The following is a 6973-nucleotide window of genomic DNA, read 5'->3' as shown; positions in this document are numbered from 1 at the left end:
TTTTTCTTCAATTTTCTCGCATTTCTCCTTGACGTGTATATTGTCTTTTTCAAAGAAACTAAATCTTGATGGCTGGAATAGGAAAATAAAAATATATGTTGGTCATATTATTAGTACGAACAATATTTTTTAATATTGTCAAGTAAGATTGGCATGTGGTCAATGAATTTCTTGAAGACTTACTAAGAAAATCCGTGTTAACCTATGAGGTTTTTCACATAAGAATTCTTATATTTTATATTTATTATTTTGGGTTTATTTGGTTTTTTTAAGATTAAGTTGTTTGAATCTGAATGGATATCAGAATGATTAAGATGTTGTTTTGTGATTTGAATGCTGAATTATTAAGACTGTTTTTTTAACATCGGAATGTACATATTTTATTTATTTGTAATAAATGTACAATTCTAATTTAAAAATAATAAAATATTATATTATATGAACAAAATATTAGATAAAGTATTAACTTAAACAATTAAATTATCATTTGAGTGATAATTAAAATATTTAAAGACATAATTTATTATGATAAATATAATTATTGAACTATCTAAATTATTAAAAAAGATATATTGATTAAAAATTACTGTGATAAGATGAAATCATAAAAAATTAAATTTAACACAAAGTAATCTATCATTTAAACTGATCCAACAAACGAAAACAATTAGTCAGATATAATTTTGTGTTTTGATGCATATATAAATATTAAAGTATTTGAATAACTAACTAATAATCATCTAATTTTAACTTTTCACTGATGAAAAAAAATTAATAACTAAATTATTGAACTCTCAAGCTCTTCAATTTTGTTGCATTAGCTTGAGTGCAAGTTCCTCACGCATATTGTGCATCATCTAAGAATCTTCAACTGTTCAACTAGGTCCGTTTGTTTCCTCCAATGTTTCTTCTTGTAATTCTTCTTCATCAAATATTACCTAAGATGTATCAAACTGATTAAACAATTCATCATTTATGCGTTCCTTCCTAGTAAAATTATTATTTGTAAAGAATGCAATAATAACATCTCTTTGGATATTGATAGGATATGGAACCATCTTGTCCAATATAGAAAATCTTGCTTTTAGTACTCCATAAGAACGTTTGATAACATTTCTATGTTGTGCATGATCATGATTAAACTTTTCCTCCTTAGTTATGGCACGCCTACAACGATAATTCCCTAACCAATATCTAATATTACGATACGGTGCTAGAAATCCTCGAGTATTAAAATACTTTACATTACATAGATAATATTTATTTGACGTTAAAACAAAAAATTATTTTATCATATTAAAAGGTTAAATAATTATTTCAATAATTTAAACTGTATTACTTACTAGATGGAGGAAATGGAAAGCCATTATCTGAATTAGATACAACTTCTATTAGAACTTGTGCATCATGTGCTACACCTTTTCATCCAGTATAAACATAAGTGGAGACCATATTAAAGTCACACATTGCCAGAACATTCTGATAGCATTTACCTCTTTCTCTTCCTCTACGAACAATTTATTGATTAACAGGAACAACAGTGTGTACTAATGTCCCATCTAGTGCACATATTTCTCTCTGTCAATTTATAAATTTATGTCAACATAACGAAAAAATATTCTTCCAAAATTCTGTAATAATAATTTTAAAATAGTACCTTAAATATTTTTTGCAACATCTTATTATGAACACCGGGAATATTCATATTCGAATCAGATATTGTAGGTGAATCATTTCTTTTGCAAATTTCATTATTGCTTCAAAAACCTCATGAAAATATTTGTGCACCGTTTGTAAAGAATGCTGAAATCTTCTCTTGATAATGATGTAACGCTCATTATGTCCTATAATAATTAAAAATATTACTATTTTTCTTCGACGTATATATGTTTGCTATTAGTGAGCCATACATTTTATTTAAAATGTTGACATATTCGGACATATGCATCACACGATATACGCATCAATTCTGTACATTGTCGATTAGAACCAGCTAATAATTCTAATGTATATTTTTGACCAAATAAAGATGATGTTAAATCTTTATTTCTTCGATCATATGTGAGTCTATAACATTTTCTTTGCCAATATAAGTTCATCAACCATAATACTTGATCATCAATATTCATGTTGAATCTGTTTTATAAAAAAATAATGCACAATAAGTACAACTAGCTATATATTTTTCAAGACCAGAAATTTATATAACAAAATCAAAGTGATTATAAAGATTAATTTTATACTTTCCAGACATAGCAAAACATAAAAATAACATAGTTCACTAACAAAACATGTTTCATAAGCGTCACATAGCATCACAAAGTTTTAAAAATTATATAAAAATTAACCAAAAACAATAAAGAATAGATTTCATAAAATCTGCATCTAATAAATATACTAATAATTCACAAAATTAAAGAACTTTTATTTTTTTCATGATTTTAACCCAATTCTCTAATTTATTAGTTTCTGTTAGTTTTATCCATGCTTTTTGATAGTTATCACCTTCATAAAGTATACTAACTGTTATAGAGAGTACAATGGATCTTTTCATCCAAGTCCATCTAACTTTTTCATACTTTCCTCAACTTCAGGTGCACTATTTTTATTAAACAATAACTTCTATGCGGTACTTATTTTCTCATTAATTTTCAATCGGGGTGATACTATTTTTCTTTTCTTTCCTAATTTTTTTTAATTGAAATTGAAGATTGATATGAACAATCTTTAGAAGATTCATTATTTTTTTCACCAACTAGATCTTGTAAAACATCAAGATCTATATTAGTAGATGCAAAAAGGGCACCAAGCCACGGAGTTGTATAATTTGAACTCCAACCATGAACGCTTATTGCAGTAGAACCCTCAAAGAGTGTTGTACAAAATTTTGAAAAGGGTAACGGTAAACTCTTCAATGCCTTTTATATTGGATGAGCCTATATTCGAATATAAGAAGTCATACTTTTTATATACACCATACACTATTCTCTTTATAGTAAAATAAACAAAGAAAAAAAAACTATATAATGAACTAACCTTTATATACTCTTTTCACTTGCTATTTTACATTTGAGTGGTATTTGTTGATCGATCATAAATGTTACTTGTCTTTTTAGTTAGTGGCAATCAAGCTTGACATTTTTCTTTTATATAATCATATTGGTTCTTCATCTTCTTTTGTGTAGCAACAAAGTTATGTGTAGTCTCCAAAAAATTTTTAATTCTATTTCATAATTCATCTTTCAAACTACTTTCATATCTCCCATTCAAAAATACTTCTTGAAAACAATATTCTAATAAAGTTTTTAGAACATCCATTCTTCAAATAAATCTATCACTAGCTTGTTCCATAACTGAAATTTAAAATTCTAATTTCAATTAGATAGTTTGTTTAATATAAATTAATCTAACACTTGTTTCTATTTAGTAGTGTTCGGTATATTTATGATGTACTAATACAAGAAACTAAAATTATATCAGTCTAATCAAGGTATATTATATTTAATATTGTGTGCAACCATATCGATGCCTACTCAACTTTTTCCTATAATTGCAAAATTAAACTTTATGTTAACTTATATGAGTTGATAATTTAATTTAATCATCTACTATATAATTAGTAAAGAGACATAAATAAAGAATGAAATACTCTAAAAATAAATAATGTTAAAAAAAACACTTACAATTTTGAAAATAAACAAAAGGCATTGAATTCTACATTCCTACCATGGAACTTGTTTATTTACAGGAGTAAAAGTATGTGTTGCAGCAAATGGTCCAGTAGATGAACTTTATGATCTAGACAGTTATGATCGTTTTTAGGGCCCTAAAGCTGGAAGGTTGAGGGTCTCAACTAAGGTAAGTATTTGGTTATTGCTGGATATCGTTGTGAATAAGCTTCACAACTAGAAAAAAAATTGTTTCCCAACTGAACTACAAATTTTATAATCAAAATTCAACTACAACTATTATCCAAACAAACTATAAATTTTATAATCAAAATAAACAATTGCAAGTAGAAATTTAGCGTTCTTAAGCAGCAAATAGTGAATAAGCAAATTGATAAATAAAATATTTATAAAATAATTTTGGTGAATCATACCTGAAAGAGAAGGACAACAATGTGAAGAGGAAGAGGAAGAGAGAGAGCGCAATGTGAAGAGAGGGAGAGAGAGAGAGCAACATGAAGAAAGAGGGTGAGAGAGCAGCGTATTTAAAGAGGAAAAATAACAAAAGTGTGAGATTTTTGAGGGAATAAACTAGGTTTTAAAAAGAGTCAAAATAGTATTCAGACACTTTCGTATTTGACCGATTCAGATGTTTTCAGATATATTAAGAGGATTTTAAAAAAAATGCACTTAATTGGTTGAAGTTTGAACCGTTCAGATTCAAACCTCCATTAAGTGCAAACAAATAGGGCCTTAGTCTACTGTTATTGTTGTTGAAAAATCAGATAACTTTCAGAGAGTAGAAGGCGGAGCAACCCTATGAATAGGTCAAAAAGAATGATTTGTTTAGCACCTAACTTTACTGCAGATTAAACAGATGCTAATATAAAAAATGCAAGCTATACGAATAAAGAAAAAGCTGGATCAATGAAATAAGAAAGGAACATATTTCACAAAAAGCAAATGTGGTAGAAAAAACGTGTTGAAAAATATCAATAAAATATTTGGTATGTTATTATTTATTTATTGAATTCTCTCTTTTTTTTTCTTCTTTAAATGTTATTTTGTTAGAATTTTTGTCCTAATTTTCTTACTAGATTTACGTTTTACTTTTCTTGAAAGGACAATAAAAGTAATTAAAGAAAAATATAAAAAAAAAATCATATTTGGCTAACCTCCTTTTTGGAGAAAAGATTTTAGACCTCTATAAATTAAAGACCCTCTTATCATATACCATAGCACAATAATATTCACAATGTAGTCATTTAAAGAGTTTTGTTAGAGAGAGATTTTCTCCCAATTGAGTAAAAGCTTTTTGATTTAGTTTCAATATGCAGAACATTTGACCAAATCATATTTATAACATGCTTTTTAGTATTGTTTTTGTTGTTGTTTGAATTATTGCATCTACGATTTTGCAAACAATTAGCTCCGCATGATGCACTTTCCATTTTGAACTTAATAATTGGTATCAGAGCCTATGCTTCATCGAGATTGAAGACATAAGTTTAAAATAAATTGCAATCAAATTGATGATAATGAAGAGTTTTGTTTTATCAAAAAGAAAAGCAAGAAACTACGTGTGGAGAAGAAGTTTCAAACAAATTTTCAACAATCATGTTGCTTCATCATTGAAACAAAATCAATTTTCAACTGATGATTACTTTAACACATGAGCTCCAACTTTCAACCCTTGCTAACTTTAACGCTTAGGATTCTTTCAACTTGTGCATATACTTTTAACACATGGGCTCCACTTTTAACCCATGCTCACTTTCAATACACAATGCTCAATTTTTAACCCTGTTCACTTATAACATGGGGCTCCAACAATATTAACCTATATTTTTATTTTTAATGCATAGGGCTTTAAATTTTAACTCATATAAACTTTTAATCACGGTAAGCAGCAGTGATATATGGAGATTGTATGAAGAAGGTAGATCAAGATTATCTTGCCAGAAAATCAAGCCAAAAAGGAGAGATTTGTTGGGTTTTTGTCTTGATTATCTTACCAAATTTAAGTTTTACTTTTCTTATATGAAAAAACCATGATTAAGACTTAACTACATAAAAAAGTATTTTTTCAATATTACAAAAATAAAAGTTTTTTTCATTTTACATAAATAGCCATTTAAAAAAATCAGAAAAGATAATTATAATTCTTAATTTAATGTTACGACTAATTATCAATTCACCTTAATTTAAGAAGTATTTTCAATCTTCAAATTAAAAGTGAAAAAGATAATCCCTGCTTACAAATCTTTCTCTCTCTTGTATTCAAATTTAAATATTTTTAAATAAACTAAATATTACATTATTTACTCATGTATGTTTCTTTTTGTTTTTGTGTATGTTAATCATCTAACATTATTTCATTATCGTGTATTTTTAACTCTAATCTAATATGTTAACCATAATTTTTTATGAATAAATATTCATGGAATAAAAACCATTATGTTGGAAGTACAGATATACCATTCATTTTTGTTGTATAAATATAATTTATGTCAAAATTAGATTATTATTATATTTTTGGTATAATTTATGGGATAAATATTTATGGTATATCTCACTATATCGGAAGTACTTTTCTTGTTAAAAAATTATTTATTAAATATAAATATATATATATTCAATATTATATGGTATAAACTTATATATCTAGAATATATCATGTATGTTTATGTTATAAATATAATTTATTTGGTATAATATACCATGTATATCTGGTATAAATATGCCATGTAATTTTGTGATATAAATATAATTTGTATAATATATAAATATACCATATTTTTTTAACAAGGCATCGTGAAAATGAGCAATAAAAATGAAAAACATAAAATTTTGATGTTGTATATAAAAAGTCAATGAACAGAGGCTTCCATAAAAATAGGCAATAAATAAGAAATATGAGAATTTAATATATAATTATTTTCTATATATTAGAATCTGTTATAAAGTAAATATTTTATATGCTATATTTGACAACCAAATAATACGGCTATGTATATGTAATAATTTTTTTAAAATGACTATTTATGTTGTCTTTTCTTTTATTTATAAGATCAATTTAGAACGACGAAAAATTGATATTGTATACTATTTATTTGGTTAATATTAATAAAAAGAATAGGAATTTTATGTAGTTAAATAAAAATAAGTTGTGGTATTATGTAATTTTTTCTTAAATAAGAGCAAAATAACTCCAATAGGTAGACGGAAAAAGCATTTTAGGCCCAATAGATAAACAGGAAGGACATTTTAGATCCAATATATAGACAGAGAACATTTTTGCACCA

The 6973-nt window shown here is 26.0% G+C and overlaps 1 long non-coding RNA gene across 2 annotated transcripts; it reads right to left on the bottom strand.

Moving 5' to 3' along the window:
* Window positions 1-617: 617 nt before the first annotated feature.
* Window positions 618-4247, bottom strand: LOC107872504. Of its 2 annotated transcripts, XR_001674892.2 has the most exons (4): window positions 4103-4247; window positions 1658-1844; window positions 1494-1578; window positions 618-938 (listed from the first exon to the last, which is right to left on the bottom strand). It is a non-coding gene; the product is annotated as an uncharacterized LOC107872504 (long non-coding RNA). The 2 variants fall into 2 exon arrangements; XR_001674891.2 differs by lacking the exon at window positions 1658-1844.
* Window positions 4248-6973: the final 2726 nt, after the last annotated feature.

Source organism: Capsicum annuum, chromosome 5 (assembly GCF_002878395.1).
Source record: "Capsicum annuum cultivar UCD-10X-F1 chromosome 5, UCD10Xv1.1, whole genome shotgun sequence".
Taxonomy (NCBI): Eukaryota; Viridiplantae; Streptophyta; class Magnoliopsida; order Solanales; family Solanaceae; genus Capsicum; species Capsicum annuum.
This window is presented reverse-complemented; position numbering and strand designations above follow the sequence as displayed.